The sequence below is a fragment of the Orycteropus afer genome, unplaced genomic scaffold (genome assembly GCF_000298275.1).
Source record: "Orycteropus afer afer isolate SDZICR_OR568_19922 unplaced genomic scaffold, OryAfe1.0 scaffold00216, whole genome shotgun sequence".
Taxonomy (NCBI): domain Eukaryota; kingdom Metazoa; phylum Chordata; class Mammalia; order Tubulidentata; family Orycteropodidae; genus Orycteropus; species Orycteropus afer.
The window spans coordinates 5,789,728-5,807,259 of NW_006921803.1; positions in this window are offsets into that span (position 1 = coordinate 5,789,728).

Consider the following 17,532-nt stretch of genomic DNA (forward strand, 5'->3'; position numbering starts at 1 on the left):
CTTCCCTACAAGGCTCAGGGGTCCAGGATTATCTTCTGTGTCTGTGTTAATTGGTTTCCCTTTTCTTTGTTGAAGAGGGTCTGTGCAGTCTTTCTGCGTAGTCCGCCATATTTGCCATTCTGTCTTTGGTTGTTGTTGTTAGCTGCCATCGAGTGAGCTGCAACTCATAGCAATCCCATGTACAATAGAATGAAACACTGCCTGGTCCTGCACCAGCCTCATGGTCCTTGCCACACCTAAGTGCATCATTACAGCCACTGTGTCAATCCATCTTGTTGAGGGCCTTCCCTTTTTTTTGCTGACCCTCTACTTTATCAAGCATGATAGCCTTCTCCAAGGAATGGTCCCTTCTGACAACATGACCAAAGTAGGTGTGACAAAGTCTGGCCATTCTCACTTCCAAGGAGCATTCTGGCTGCACTTCTTCCAGGACAGATTTTTTTGTTCTTTTGGCAGTCCAAAGTGTTCTTCATCAACACCAAAACTCAAAAGCATCGACTCTTCTTCGATCTTCCTTGTTCATTGTCCAGCTTTCACATGCATATGGGGCGATTGAAAATACCATAACTTGGGTTAGGCGCATCTTAGTCTTCAAGGAGACACCTTTGCACTTTGCACTTCTCAGCACTTGAAAGAGGTCTTTTGTAGCAGATTTGCCCAATGCAATACATCATCTGATGTCTTGACTGCTGCTTCCATTGGTGTTGATTGTGGAACCAAGCAATATGAAATCTTTAACAACTTCAATCTTTTCTCCATTTAGTGTGATGCTGCTGATTGGTCCAGTTGTGAGGATTTTCATTTTCTTTATATTGAGATGTAATCCAAGAATCTTTAACAATCTTTGGTTAATTACCTTTATTATGCCCATTTTTTGCTAGATTGTAAACTCTGTGAGCATAGTACCGTGTCCTCAGAATGTAGGACAGCACCTGACTCAATCCTCAAGTTATTTGTTGAATGAATGAACGAATGAATAAATAAATTTTTTTTTTCTACACTCTTTGCTCTGGATGAGGAGAGGCCAATAGTTACCACTTACATGGCTGCTTGCAAGCTTCTAATAGCCCAGCTGCTATTCACCAAAGTAAGATGTAGAACAGTATTTTTGTATACCATGTTGTGGCAATTGAGCTTGATGACCCCTGCAACCATGGTTCCCAGCTCGCAGGCCCAGTGACCTACTGTTTCAAGGTGCTTATATGAATCTATTTTTATGGCCACCCTCCGCATCTACACCTTAATGTCTTTACAATGCTTAGAAGATGGGATTCTTAATCCGAAAAATAGAAGGTAAGATGTAGAATGGAAGGGAAAGTGATAGCTTCTTACCACATAGAATTATTCTTTGCAACTCCGTTAGCTAGAACTAGGAAAGTTACAGTTCTAACATAATGGGAAAGAACTTTAAAAAAATGAAATTAGTATCCTGTATGACAATAAGCACCCTGTTTTGAAGTGTGCAAGTCACACTGGAAAATTCCTGAGCCAGAGTTATTGTAAAGGAGATTCCTACATTGCGTAGTTGGATTTGCTGATTCTTTGGGTCAGTTCAAAGTATATGATTCTATGATTTAGCAATCTCTTTGGCTGCTAAGGTACCAAATAAGGAAGAAAAGATTTAAAATAAAACCAGGGCACAGAGCAAAGCAAAGAAAAGCTTGGTAGAGAAAATGAAATGTAACACTGTCTCAAAACTTCTGATGTCAATCATTTCGAACCTTCTCTGAGGACAGGATGGGCAGGCCTCCCAGAGAAACCAAAACAGGCAACCTAATAGGGCATTGCAAAAACCAAAGGAGACCTAAGGTGGGGAGATGAGAAGATGAAAGCCCTGCCTCCAGACTCACTGAGGAGAAGGAAAGGGTCAGGGCAAGTGAAAGACAGGCTTTCTCTTCAGGATCCTTTTCAATCCACAGAAAGGCATACCTTCTCTTAATGAACATCCTCAACAGAAAGTATGCTAGTTCTCTGAACCCAGAAGTCTTAGGGCATTAATGAATGCGGTTAAAGGTATGTGTTGAAATGTCAGTGCAATTGCTTTCTATATCTTCCCCATCTTTCACCCAAAGTTGTGTCGTCAGTCTGGAATGAGTAATGCTATTTAACAAACCCAGTTTTAATCATCCCTTTGTGTTTGCTTATTCACAGTTCAGAAATTGCCCAATGGCCTTATTATTCTCTAGTCAAAGGAATTAATATTGTTGTGGAAAGAAAAACAACTTCCATTTGGTTTGAGAGAAAGACCCACATGATGTTTTTGTTTGGGGAGTGAAAGATGAGAACTGGATATCTTTGGTTTATTAAGTGATGATTTTTTTTACCCCCAACTACATACAGGTTGGACACTTCTGTGAAGTAGAACACAATTTGTTATTTTGACCACTGCTAAATACACTTGATGTTTATTTGGTGCTCACGCTATGTGTCAACGCTGTGAGTGATTTGTATGCATTACTTCCTGAATCCCAACAATAGTCCTCAGGTAGATGCAATTATAATGCTTATTTCTGGAAAAGGTCCAGAGCAGGTAGGTTCCATGGCTCAAGTCCTTAGACTTACAAGAGGCAAAGCCTGAGAGAGTATCATACACTTGGACGTCACTTGCCAGGTGCAATTCAGCAATAAAGGTTTGCAATATACAGCTTTGGACAGGTAAATCCCCCTCATACTTCTTGCTCATAGTGGATAGATGTAGGTACAGAAAAGAAACCAAGGTTCAGAGATGGCTCATATCAGGAAGGTATGTGCTTTCTATTACTGTGAGAATTGAGCAAGCGTGATATTACTGGGATTATAAAATATTACATTTATTTTAAATTTATTTTGAAACATTTCAAATATACTTCAGAGTAGAGATAATAATCATAAATTCCAATGTATATATATCACCTCAGAAGGAAGGTTGGGCAATCTACTTCTGTAGTGATAGTGCCTCGGAAACCCAAGGACGGGGCGCTATGAGTCGGGTCCGACTTGAGGGCACAAAGCAAAGCAATATCACCTAGCTTAGTAATTGTTATCATTTTACCATATTTCCTTTGTCTATTTTCTATTTACTAAATTATTTTAAAGCAAACTCCTCATAGGGTGGTGCTTAGTCCTTAAATGTTTTAGTGTGAATTTCTAAAAATTAGACATCCTCTTACTGTGTTTATTGCTAAGGAAATTAAAACTAATTTCTTGTCATCTCATATACAACCTATCTTCAGATTCCCATATCGTCTTCAGCTTTCCCTTTATTTTTTTCATAATTGCTAAATGAAGTCCATCACGAATGTGAGGAAAAAGATGTTTAAAAGCTTGCTTGTTGAAGCAAAGCAAATGTGATGTGAGAGACATTACAAAGCAGAGTGAAGTGGGATGGGTAATTGATGGCCCAAAGTTTAGACCAGGTATTCTGGGAACTCAGCCTAAGTCATCAACACTACTTCCAGACCCACCTGGATCTGATTTTAAAGGGAAAATTATAGCATAAGTGTTAAGATTATGGACTCTGGAATCAGATTGTCTGAATTCATTACTTACTAGCTATGCAAATTTGATGAGTAAATCTCTTTGTGCCTTATCTATAAAACAGGAGTATTCATATTATCTATTTTACACAATTGTTGGAATAATTAAATGATAATATGAGAATCACATAACACTGAACAGTACCAGGCATATAATAACTAACTAACTAAATGGAAATGTTAGTTCTCATCATCATCATTACCCTTATGGAGACTGGCTCCAGCTGATACTGCAGCTAAGCAGAATACAGGAGTCATGGGAATTGAGAATTAGAATGCTGTTTGGATTTCAGTGACATTATTTTATTATTTTTTATAATTTATTTTTTTGCAGTGTTTCCTCCCCTCCCCTCCTACCTCTGGTAACCCACAAAGAAAATTTCCTTCCATATATAAACCTTTCCTTGACTTTTTACAATAGTGAGCTAATACAATATTGTCTTTCTGTGATTGACTTATTTCACTCAGCATAATGTCTGCCAAGTTCATCCATTTTATGTGGTATTTCATAGATTCTACATTATTCTTTAGTGTTGCATAATATTCCATTGTATGTATATACTATAGATTATCCATTCTTCTGTTGATGGACACTTAGGTTGTTTCCTTCTTTTTGCTATTGTGAATAGTGCTGCAATGAACATGGGTGTGCATCTATCTGTTCTTGTCCTGGCTCTCACTTCTTTATGATAATATACCTAGTGTGGTGGTTAAGTTTGTGTGTCAACTTGGCTGGGCCTGGTTGAGTGGCTAGGCAGCTGGTGGTAGTTATACCCCATGATGAGACTGGCTATCAACTCCATGGTGGAACCTACCACAAGGAGCTGAGTAGCTGCTTTAGGGATGTGGTCTGCTTCTCATATATAAGAAACAGCTTTGGAAATGGTTTCTAGCTTATGGCACACTTGAACCCTGCATGTAGCTGTGTCACTGTTCAGCAGTTTGCCATGCTCCGCCGATCCTGGGACTCTCAATGGACTTGAATCAATGGCCTGCCATTGACTGTGTGTTTTTACTCATCAACCTTGGACTTGTTAGCCTCAGTAGCCAGTAGCTGCCTGAGTGAAGAGATGCCCCCAGCTTCAGTGGGCAAGAGGCAGGACTGAAGCCCAAGGTTGAGGGACTTTCACATAGCCCCTAGAGCCAGGCACTTTGAACTTGGACTTCTAGGCTCCTGAAACTGTAAGAGAATAAACTCCTGTTTGTTAAGACCATCCCATTTGTGGTATATTCCTGTCAAATCAGCACTAGGTAACCAGAACACCTAGTAATGGGATTGCTTAATTAAATGGTATTTCTAATTCCAACTTTTTAAGAAATTTCCATACTGCTGTACACAGTGGTTGTATCATTTTACAGTCCCATCAGCAGTATATGAGAGTCCCAATCTCTCCACATCCTCACCAGCATTTGTTATTTTCTGTCTTGTTGAACTTTGCTATTAGCTCTGGGTCATAATAGTATCTCATTTTTGTTTTGATTTGCATCTCTCTAACCAGCCACTCCTCGGAAGGAAGATGGCGCAATCTACTTCCGTAGTGATACTGCCTCAGAAACTCAAGGAGGGGTCACTATGAGTCGGGTCTGACTTAACGGCACATAACAACAACAACAATAGTTAATGGGGAGTTCTGGTAGCATAGTGGCTAAGGCACTTGACTGCTAACCAGAATGCTGGCGGTTCAAACCCACCAGCCACTCCTCAGAAGGAAGATGGGGCAATCTACTTCCATAGTGATACTGCCTTGGCAACCCTAGGAGGGGTCGCTATGAGTTGGGTCTAACTCAACTGCACATAACAACAACAACAACAATAGCTAATGATAGTGAACATTTCTTCGTGTGTTTGTTGGCCACCTGAATATTCTCTTTGGTGAAGTGTCTGTTTAAGTCTTCTGCTCATTTTTTAATTGGATTGTTTATCTTTTTGTTGTGGGAGTGTTGGAGTTTTCCATAAATTTTAGAGATAAATCCCTTGTCAGATATGTAGTTGCTGAATATTTTTTCCCAATCTGTTAGTTTCTCTTTTTATTCTTTTGGAGAAGTCTTTGGAAGCACATAGAAATTTAATTTTTAGAAGGTCCCATTCATGTAGTTTATCTTCTCCTATTTGTGCATTTTGGGTTATGCTTAAGAGTCTATTTAAGCCATAAATAGGGCCCCTGAATTTGCCTCTATTTTTTCCTTGAGGAGATTTATAGTTTTAGGTTTCACATTTAAGTCTTTGACCCATCTAGAGTTAGTTTTTGTGCATGGTGTGAAATATTGTTTCATTTTTCTGCAAATGGATATCCAGTTTTGCCAGCACCCCTTGTTAAAGAGACAGTCTCTTCTCCATTTAATGGATTTCAGCCCTTTGTCAAAGATCAGCTGACCATAGGTCAATGGATCTGTTTCTGGGTTCTCAATTCTATTGCATTGGTCTATGTGTCTGTTGTTGTACCAATACCAGGCTGTTTTGACTTCTGTGTCTGTACAGTAGTTTTTGAGATCTTAGAGTGCGAGACCTCTTACTTTGTTCTTCTTCTTCAATAGTGCTTTCCTTATCTGAGGTCTCTTCCTTTCTATATAAAATTAGTGATTGGTTTTTCCATATCCTTAAAGAATGTTGGGTAGAAGGTCAATCATGTCACCCCCAACAAACTCCCCTCCTATCACGTACAATTGATAATTTTTCATTTTTACATTCCTTTTTGGTCCTCCCTTCCTGTCCCGTTCCCCTGCTGGGTCAAGATATCTTATTCAAAATTGGCACTTCCATCCAATTTTCACTTCTGGATCCCTCCAGCACTCTGACGTCCTCCCTCTGTCTTTTACTTTCACAGGCCGTCCAGTCCCAGTCCCCCTTCCCCCAATGGCCTATTGACCCTATCCTAGTTGACCCTAAAGTCTGGGACACTCACCTTCGATAGCCAAGTGCTCCCCTGTTAAAATCCTTCTCAAAGATCCTTCCCAATTTCTGGCCCAAGCTCAGTATCACTTGCCACACTCTAGTCTTTTGGGGTTACTGCCAATTGTTACAGTCCTGCTCAACAAGGGCTTCCTATGACCAACTAACTCTCCTTACCTAAATCCTCATGTACTGTCAAACTCTCTCTTCACTGACACTGCTTAGCATCCTCTGTCTGATCCTCATTATTGTACTTGGCCTCATACTTGGGTTAGGCCTAGCTACCACAACTCCAAAGGACTGGACCACCCAACACTTACATTCCAGGCCCCACTCTGTTTCCAGCGCAACATAACAAACCCCCCATTGGGACATCTCTTGCCTAAATTATGCAACTACACTATACAACTGCAGCCTCCAACGGATCATGCTTCTTACGTAGTTACCCAAAACGCCCCTTTTATTAAGCCCGTAAGATTTACAGGCCCTCCCCAGATCAGTAGTTAGGGACTTCTCAACAAAAATTCAGGATTCTGTAATAGTCAACATAGTCCATGTGTGACCATGCATCCATGGACCCCTTGTAACATTCCCCAACCTCTTCTGGGGGCGCAGAATAAAAACTTCTCTTTAATCCCTCCCCCTTTTCGCAGACCAGGAAACTCCAGCCACCACCGTCCAACACTGGTCCACCAGATATCTACCCAAATTTCACAACAGACAGCAAACCAAATGATCCTTCAAGCCAAAGACCTGGAAGAGATTCCCTTGCACTCGTGGAGACCACCCAACTAATAAGATACCTTGGCCACCTAGGCTCCACTGTTTCCCTGTTCTCGCTTCCCTCCCCAAATCCTTGGAACCCAGCCTGTCTTACAGGTCCCAGAACACCAGATGCCAAACATGTCCTGCTGACCCCTGGGAGTTGACAGCCTTAGAAGCCACTTCTTCAAGGACCTCTACATACTACAAATCACCAACCAGGCAAAACAACACAGCATCTCTGAAGCTGAAGCAAAAGAAAACTGGTTTTGGCACTACAAGAGACAAACTCGTCCGTGGATAGACGGAAGGCCCCGCTTCCAAAGACGCTGCTTCCCTCACCAGCAGGAAGCAGCTCCAGAAGATTGACCTTCACCACTTTTCCCACAAAAATGGGCCCTTTTTTTTTTCTTTTAAAAAAACCAAAGAGGGGGGAATGTTAGAAATATGCCATGCCATCTTTCGTGGCTCTTCTGGGTTCTTCTTCATTCCCTGCTGCCCCACCCAAGGTCATAAGTCAGTTAAAGGAAGTTGAAACTGAGCTTCCTGCAAGGTGTGAATTTTAGAAGGCAACATAGCTTCTGATAGGTTAAAACCCCTTCCCCCAACTCTGACATAGGACCTCCTAACCCCGGGTCTATATAAGACCACCCTCTCCCCTGCTTGCTCTCTTCTTCCTCTCTCTTCTTCCTCTCTCTTCTCCTTCTTCTTTCTCTTCTTCTTCTGTCCTTCCTCAGCGCAGGCCTTTCAACTCTTTAATAAAATCTCCTGTTGTGTAAAAAAAAAAAAAAAAGAATGTTGGTGGGATCTGGATTGGGATTACTTTGAATGTATAGATTGCTTTAGGTAGTATGACATTTTCACAGTGTTCAATCTTCCTATCCACAAGCATGGTATTTTCTTCCATTTATGTATATATCTCTTATGGTTTCTTGAAGTAGTGTTTTATAGTTTTCTTTGTACAGGTATTACGTGTCCCTGGTAAGATTTATTCTTAAGTATTTTGTATTTTTGGTAGCTGTTGTAAATGGTATTGATTTTCCTTCTCAGCAATCTCTTTGCTGGTGTAGAGGAATCCAACTGATTTTTGTATGTTGATCTTGTATCCTGCCACTATGCTAAATCTCTCAATTAGTTCCAGTAGTTTTTTGCTAGGTCTCTTGGGTTTTCTATGTATAGGATTGCATCATCAGCAAATAGGGATAGTTTTACTTCTTCCTTACCAATAAGGATGCTTTGATTTCCCTTTCTTGCCTTATTTCCCTGGCTAGGACCTCCAATACAATGTTGAATAGATATGGTGATAGAGGGCATCCTTTTCTGGTTCCTGTTCACAAGCGGAATGGTTTCAGTGTCTCCACTGAGAATAATGTTGGCTGTTGGTTTTGCACATAGCCCCTTTATCATGTTGAAGAGTTTCACTTTTGTTCCTATTTTGCTGAGGTTTTTATCAGGAATGGGTGTTGTATTTTATCAAATGCCTTTTCTACATCAATTGATATGATCATGTGGTTCTTCTCTTTTGTCTTATTTATGTGGTGGATGATGTTGATTGTTTTTTCTAATGTTGAACCATCCTTGCATACCTGGTATGAACCCCATTTGGTCAAATGTATTATTTTTTGGATGTGTTGTTGGAGTCTATTGGCTAGGATTTTGTTGAAGATTTTTGCATCTATATTCATGAGTGATATTGGTCTGTAGTTTTCCTTTTTAGTGATATCTTTGCCTGGTTTTGGTTTCAAGGTTATGCTTGCTTCATAAAATGAGTTTGGGAGGATTCCATCCTTTTCTATGTCCTGGAAAAATTTGAGTAGGAGTGGTGTCAGTTTTTCTCTGAGCATTTGGTAGAATTCTACAGTGAAACCATCTAGACCAGGGCTTTTTTGTTGTTGTTATTGGTAATTTTTTTATTACTTATTCAATTTCTTCTTTTGTTTTGGGTCTGTTCAAATTTTCCACCTCAATCTGTGTTAGTTTAGGTAAGTACTATGTTTCTAAAATCTGTCCATTTCTTCTAGATTTTCAAATTTGTTGGAGCACAGTTCTTCATATTGTCCTGATATTATCGTTTTAATTTCTGTGGTGCTGTCACCCAACTAATTTCTTATTCATGTTATTTGTATTCTCTTCCTCTTTTCCTTTGTTAAAGTTGCCAGTGGTTTGTCAATTTTATTAATCTTTTCAAAAAAACAATTTCTAGTCTTGTTGATTTTCTCTATTCTTTCTATTTTCTGTTTCCTTTATTTCTGCTTGAATCTTTATTATTTTTTTCTTCTGGTGACTGCAGGCTTTTTTTTTTTTTGCTTCTCTTTTTCTAATTGTTGGAGATATTAGGTTAAAGTGTTGATTTTGCCTCTTTCTTCTTTTTTGATGTGTGCATTTATTGCTATAAACTGGCCCCTGGTCACTGTTTTTGCTGTGTCTCATAGATTTTATGTTATGTTTTCATTTTCATTTGTTCAAGGAATTTTTTAATTTCTTCTATTACCCAGTCATTTTCAAGGAGGGTATTATTCAGTTTCCATCTGTTTACTCCTTTTCCATTGATCTTCCTATTGTTGATTTCTAATATGATAGTATTGTGATCTGAGAAGATGCTTTGCAGTATTTCAATGTTTTTAAATTTATTAAAGCTTGCTTTGTGGCTTAACATATGGTCTATCCTGGAGAATGTTCCATGTGCACTGAAAAAAAAATGTATAATGTGCTGTTGTAGGGTGAAATGCTCTATAGATGTCAATAAGGTCAAGTTGGTGGATTGTACTGTTTAGTTCTATTGCATCTTTGTTGCGTTTCTTTCCAGTTGTTCTATCTTTCATTGAAAGTGGTTTATTAAAATCTCCAACTATGACTGTGCAGTCATCTATTTGTCTTTCCAGTTCTGCTAAAGTCTGATTTATGTATTTTGGGGCTCTTTCACTGGGTCCATAGATATTTATTATGGTTATGTCCTCTTGTTCAATTGATCCTTTAATCATTATATAATATCCTTCTTTATCTCTTATGATGATTTTTCTCTTAAAGTCAATTTTACCAGAAATTAATATTGCCACTCCTGCTCTTTTATTGTTGCCATTTGCTTGATATATCATTTCCCAGCCTTTGATTTTTTCAGTCTATTTGTGTCTTTGTCTCTAAGTTTTGTCTCTTCTAGACAGTATATTGATGGGTTATGTTTTCTTATTCAATCTGCAACTCTCCATCTCTTGAGTGGTGCATTTAATCCATTGTCATTCAGTGTAATTATCAACAAGTATGAATTTGTTATTGTCATTTTGTTATGTGTTTTTTCTTGGTGTTTTGATTTCTTTGTTCCATTTAATTTTCTGTGGTGAGCTCATTTTGTTTATGAATCATGTTATCACTTCCTTCATTGCCATTGTTTTAGTATTTGCTAAATATTTGTGCTTGTCTTCTTTTTTATTTTGATGTGAAAGTTTATCATTTTTCTTTGAGGTTACCCTGTGATTTATAATTTTCTTCCCAAGTTTAGAACAGTCCATTCTATCTTGGAATTGTCTTGACTTCCTCACTGCTTAGAAGGTTTGTAACTACACTATATTTTCCCTGTTTTTCATTTGTAGTTGTCCTCATTTGCCAATTAATGTTTCTGGTTCCCTGTTTACAACCTTGTAAGCTTATTTACTTTGGAAACTTCCATAACTGGGTTGGTTTCTGGGTTATGTCATCATTTGTGTTAATGGTCAGTTATTGTTTGATGTTGTTGGTTCTCTGTCCTTTAGCATCTCTTGTAAGGTTGGTCTGGTTTTAACAAATTCCCTTAATTTCTCCCTCTCTGGAAATGTCCTAATTTCACCATCATATTTGAGGGACAGTTTTGCTGGGTATACAATTCTTGGTTGGAAATTTTTTTTTCAAGGTTTTATACATACCATCACATTGCCTTCTCACCTGAATGCTTTCTGCTGAGAAGTCAGAGCATAGTATTATTGGTTGCCTTTTGTAGGTAATTTTTTGTTTTTCCCATGCTGCTTTCAGGAGTCTTTTTGGTTTTGGTGTGTTTGATGATGATATGTTGGTGATTTCCTTTTGGGGTCTATACTGTTTGGGGTTTGTTGGACTTCTTGAATGGATATATTCTTATCTTTCATCATATCAGGGAAATTCTCTTCCAAAAATCTTCAACAATTTTTTCTGTGGTTTTATTTGTCTCTTTGTGTTCTGTAATTCTGATTACACGTAGATTATTCCTTTTGATTGTATCCCATATGAATCTTAGGCTTTCTTTATTTTGTTTTGATCTTGTTTTCTGATTGATCCCTTTCCAACAAAGTATTGAGGTATTTGTCTTCAATCTCACTAATTCTGTCCTTCATTGGTTCAATTCTACTTCATTACCCATTCAATGTGTTATCTATTTCTGAAAATTTAGTATTAATCTTCCGGATTTCTATCTGTAGATTTTATATCATTTCTATTTTTCATTTATTTTTTCATTTTGTTCTTGTATAATCTTCTGAAACTGTTCTATGGTTTTGTCTGTGTTTTCCTTAATTTTGTCTGTGTTTTTCTTGATCTGTCTCTCAATCCATTGAAGGTACCTAAATATAATTCTTTTGAATGCTTTATCAGGGAGCTACAATGCTACTTCTTCCTCAGGGATATGTTCTTGGTATGTATCTTTGTCCCTGGTTTCTATTGCTTTATCTTGCTTTTTTGTGTGGACTTGGATGGTCTGTTGTCTCTGAGACATTGTGACTTATATTTATATTTCATTGGTGATTTTATGTTGGAGTGACTTGCCCAAGATTTTCTTGTGCCCCTTTCTGAGGCAAGATCTTCATCTATTCCACAACTTCCACCTTGCCCCTCAGCTTTCCTAACTGTTCTAGTCCACAAAACTCAAGACTCATCTTCTATAACTTTGTAACCTTGCCCTTAATTGATCATCAATCCCATTCTCCTTCTTTGAGCTTGGAGCATCCTCCTCCTACTGTCATACTTCCTTACTGTGGCTGAGCAGAGGCAAGTCATTCAATCATAGTGTCCATATGGTAGGCATTATGATCCAACATTTAGAATGTAGAAATTAATAGCACAACTCTACCCCAAAGAGCTCAGAATCTAATGGATCTCAGAAAAGTCCTCCATGATCTGCCTGTATGCTACTTTGTGGTCAGAGACTTACCTACTCTGTTTTTACTTTATAGTTGTGTTGTAGACAACATAAGATGAGAACAAAACTCAGTGTTGTAGACTATTAGGACTATTAGGCTGAACTGGAAGAGGAACTATTTCCATGCCTAGCAGTCACAAAGTAAGGGAAGCTTTCTGATTATAGATATAGCCTCCAATTCTTCAGAATTCCTATAAGAATCAATTATTTATCTTTCTTCCTAATGCTAAATTCTGAACTTTTGTTGGTTGTCTTGTTGCAAAAATCCTTTGCCAAATTGGACTACTGTCCACATTTCTAGTAAATGCAAAACTGAGGACAATTCAAGATGAAGTTCCATAAATAGAGGAATGGAGAATCTAAATCTCTTGTGAAAGCCTTGAAGATTTCCTGGAAACAAATGGTCCAGCTTTTTGGAAATAACTGGTTTCCTCCATCCCCAATTGCCTGTCCTAGAGAGTTCAAGATATTACAGTACATTTTCTTTTCCTTAGAGCTCAGGAATTTGGCTCCATTTACCTGTACTATGCACAACTTTTATATTTGAGAGTGAAACATGAGACATACCAACTCATACTGAATCTAAGAAGGGTCATCCAATTCCTGACTCAAGCATTACCCTGAAAGGTAGAAAGATGCTTCAGAATCATGAATCTGGGAGCCAAGCAGAAGGTGCAAGGAGCAGGAGACAGGCCAAGTATCTGGTGGTAGCTTACAGGGTATGCACCAAAGGTTTTAGATCCCTTTGTATGGTTGGAGTTGTGGGTGAGAATACTGTCCTCAGTGCATGCTTTTTTCCTTTTCATAATTTAATTGCAAAACTCAGGTCAAACCAAATATGTTGATTTAAGGGCAATTGGCCTGGAACAGACAGCCTAAGTTTGTGTCCCTTTCTAGCCAATGGCTTTGAATAAGGTGTTTAAATATCAGTGTCTCGATTTCCTCATCAGAAAATATGCATAACAGCTGCACTTTCATCACAAGGTTTTTTTTTGAGGCTTAGTTATTGTGGGTACAAATAAAACTCTTGGGTATGAGGGAAAAAAGTTTTGAGTTATTTTGACTCATGGCAATTCCACATGTGTCAGAGTAGGCCAGTGGAGAAAAGATTGAAGTTGTCAGGGATTCTATTTTAGTTGGATCTACAGTCAACTCCCATGGAAGCAGCAGTCAGGAAATCAGGTATCTTATTGCACTGGACAGATCTTCTATAAAAGACCTCTTTAAAGTGTTAAGAAACAAAGATGTCTCTTTGAAGGCTATGTTGTGCTTAACCCAAGACATGGTACTTTCTCTTGCCTCATATGAATATGAAAGCTGGTCAATGAGACAGAAAAGTTGATGTCTTTGAATTGTAGTGCTGGTGAAGAATACTGAAAATACCATGAACTGCCAAAAGAAAGAATAAATCTATCCCGCAAGAAGTACAGAAGTGAGAATGGCCAGACTTTGTCTCACTTACTTTGGTCATGTTGTCAGAAAGGACCATTTCCTGGAGAAGGATATCATGCTTCATAAAGTGGAGGGTCAGTGAAGAAGGCAAAGACTCTCGATGAGATGGACTGACACAGTGGCTGCAATGATGGGCTCAGGTATAGCAAGGATCGCTGGCACAGTACTGGTCAGTGTTTTGTTCTGTTGTAGGTAAGGTCACTATGATTTGAGGTTGACTCAATGGTACCTAACAATAACAACATATGTAAAGTATGTAGCACATACTGAGAACTCTGTAAGCATTAGCTATTATTATCAGACAGGTCTTTTTTATATACTCTTCCCAAAACTGTCATTTTCTGACCCCTCATCCAGCTTCATTTTTATTCTTACATTTATCACACTTGACATAGTGTTTATTTGATTCTTGTCACTCTCTCCTAACCAGAATGTAAGCTTTTGTTTGCTATTTATCCATAGCACTCCAAATAAATAAATAAATAAATAATAGTGTATGTATGATACTAATGGTTAAGTGCCTAATAGCCATTTGATGAATGAATAAATGAACTTGTCATGGTCCTTAGCTGATTAGTAGCTGAGCCAAATAGGATTCCAGTTCAGGCTGTTGGGTTCCAAGTTCAGCAACCAAAGTATGTTAGCATTCTTCTATGATGTTACCTGAAATTTCCAAATTTGTAGGTTATCAATATGTAATATTAATTTTAAGTGCAAAAATACTGAAACTAGAAACAATGTGGTGTAAAGATAAAAATATGTTTTGGGAGTCTGTAAACATGAGGTGTTATCCTTTATTAGTATGTCCCAGGAGTAAGTCATTTCATCTCATTCAACTTTTATTTTCTCATTTCTAAAATGAGAAAACTGGGTACAGCTATTTAGATGATTTCTTTTAATTCAAGTTTTCTCTGATTCTATTCCATAGAACTAAGTGCACCAAATTAATTAGCAAATACTTTTGTACTATATTTTTGTAGCATAGTGCCTAAGGCATTTTACTGCTAACTAGAAGGCTGGCAGTTCAAACCCACCAGTTACTCCTTGGAAGGAAGGTTGGGCAATCTACTTTCATAGTGATACTGCCTCAGAAACCCAAGGAGGGGTTGCTATGAGTCAGGGCTGACTCGACGGCACATAACAACAACAACAACAACATATTTTTGTACCCAAAGGATTTCTCTTTGTGTTTTTATTTTTCTTCTTAAAGTGAATATATAAGACAATTATAAAAGAAATTACAAAGGTAATTATGTAGCACCTAGCATTCTAGGTGAGCTTTAAACTACCTTAATTTTTTCTCTGGTATTAGCCATTAAAATCTAAGTTACTCCAGGAAAGCCACTTTTTATGTTGGTTATGATGAGAAGGGCAAACTGGGAAATGAACGTTCTCACTGGTGATAGAAATGTGTGGGGGCAAAGCAAGTGGAAATCTAACCTGCTCCCAAACCTTTGATTGCCCACTCCACTATACTCCAACTCTTAAATCTTTAATATAAAAGAGAACACTGTCAATCATTGTTTACCCTGGTTAAGTGTGTTCACCTTCTATAAGTAAAGTTACTGAGGGATTCTAGTTTACATTTCTGTATTCTTAAATAGTATCAAGTATAGGGTAGAATATGTATTAGTTGCTTATTGAGTAATTAATTCCTACCAAATGAGCATGGCTTCTCATCTCCTCCATTCTACTTTACATGATGTTTCATTCCTTCTCCTCCACCTTATACCTTTACACATGATCCTAAGCAAAGTTCCTTTCTCTAACCCTAATCGTCCCCTCTCTTGTTTCTCAGGAATAATCTCAACCCTTGTTGACAGCAGCACTGTGCTTGTTCCTGCCTTTTTATTCATGTGTTCTGAAGAAACATGTATTCTTTCCAGACTTAAGGGTGGGACAGAGATGGCTAAGTATTGTTGATGGTAAAGAGATAAATGTTGGATAACATAACGAGAAACTCCATACTAACTAAGGTTGCTTTTAAGCCTATTTCCCAATTCAGTACTTGGATGGATTTCTCCTCATTCTCTTTTTCATTGAATAGCTGGAGAATCCTCTCATTTATGTCAGCTGAAAGTTTTTATCTCTAAAAATGACAGGATGAAATGAAGCTATGCATGCAGTTCAAATATGAGCTAATAACTTGATTATATGTGATAAAAATTATACCTGAATAGCAGAAAAGGAAATGGAAAAACATCCCAACTAGAGAGCCATTAGAACCTGGAATAGAGACAAATGATATTGTTCTATAAAAATACCGTTTTGGCAGGTGTTTAGCTTTTAGATAGCTTATTTGGGCCCATTCCATCTCCAGTTTTCCATGATTATATGATTAGAGCTCTTTAACATTGAACCTGCAGTGTAAACGTGTCTTAAAAGATTTTGTTTAAAATAAGCTGACAAGGCAAAGTGTGAAAGAACGTATTTCTGAGAAGTCACTTAGAAAACCAGGGGTTATATACCAGTAGAGGAAAAGACTGATGTCATATTGACTTAGCAAGCCACACTTTTCCTAAATGCTCAAGACAACAGTATCTTAACAAGATAATAACATACTAAGCATTGGTTGACTAATGTCAAATTTGTGATTTAACCTAGTTTGAGCAAACCTTTAGCATACTACTTAAAAGATATTGACAAAATCACCAATATTTGTTTTATATCAATATTTTTCAGTTTTTCTTTCTTAGATGCATTTAAATAAAATATGAAAATTAGAACTAACTTGATAAGGATTTCATTTCAGAAACTATTTTCCTTTCAATTCATAATAAGTTTTAACTGTGTCCCAAGAGATCAAGTTGTTATTTAGAAAACGCATGTAATTTAACTGATAAATATATATCCTGTTGTCTCCTTAAATTATTTTAGAAATTTATGGGTGTTTATACACAATTATATTAGTATAGATCAATTATGGAAGCCTAACTATAAAAAGTATTACAACAAGCTTATAGATACTTTCAGCTTGGTGTTTTTCTTTTGGTGGTTTTCCATGTTGTCATTCTTAAAGCTAGAAATCTCCAAATTTCTTTAGGTTCCATCACTCAGTTTAATTTATAAATCCAATTAAATCACTTTTGAATCTATTTTGTTTTTCAGGCTATTGAAGTTTATAAGCTTTCAAAATTTTACATTTTAAAAAATCTATTTTAAAACTACTCTTTATTTAGCATTCTGTTAACTCACTCACTGCTCTGAGTCGGATCCAATTCATAATGACCCTTCCCTGGGTTTCTGAGGCAGTATCACTACGGAAGTAGATTGCCCAACCTTCCTTCTGAAGAGTGACTGGTGAGTTTGAACCGCCAGCTTTCTGGTTAGCAGTCAAATGCCTTAGGTACTACGCCATCAGAGCTCCTATTCTATTAACTAGAACTCATTAACAAGTACTTATACCCATGTATGGCACCTCAAAAACCAATTGTGCAAATGACATCTCTAAGGCATTTAGCATTTGAGAATAGATCATAGATTACAGTTAACATAAATTAATCATTCTATTTCTTTGAAAACTGAAAACTGGTGACTTTTACATATTATAATTTCTATAATATTCGTACATTCATTATTAACTTTACCTAAAAATAGTTTTTTTTTTTGGTTGTTGTTATTTTGGTCCTTTTTCAAGTTTCATGGATTCTGGGACAGTCATCTTGCTCTCTGTACTATTCATTCCTCTGATCCTCTCTTATATATCTTTTTATACCAGAATCCAAACTATATGCCTGCTATACAAACGGTATGTGTATATATATATATATATA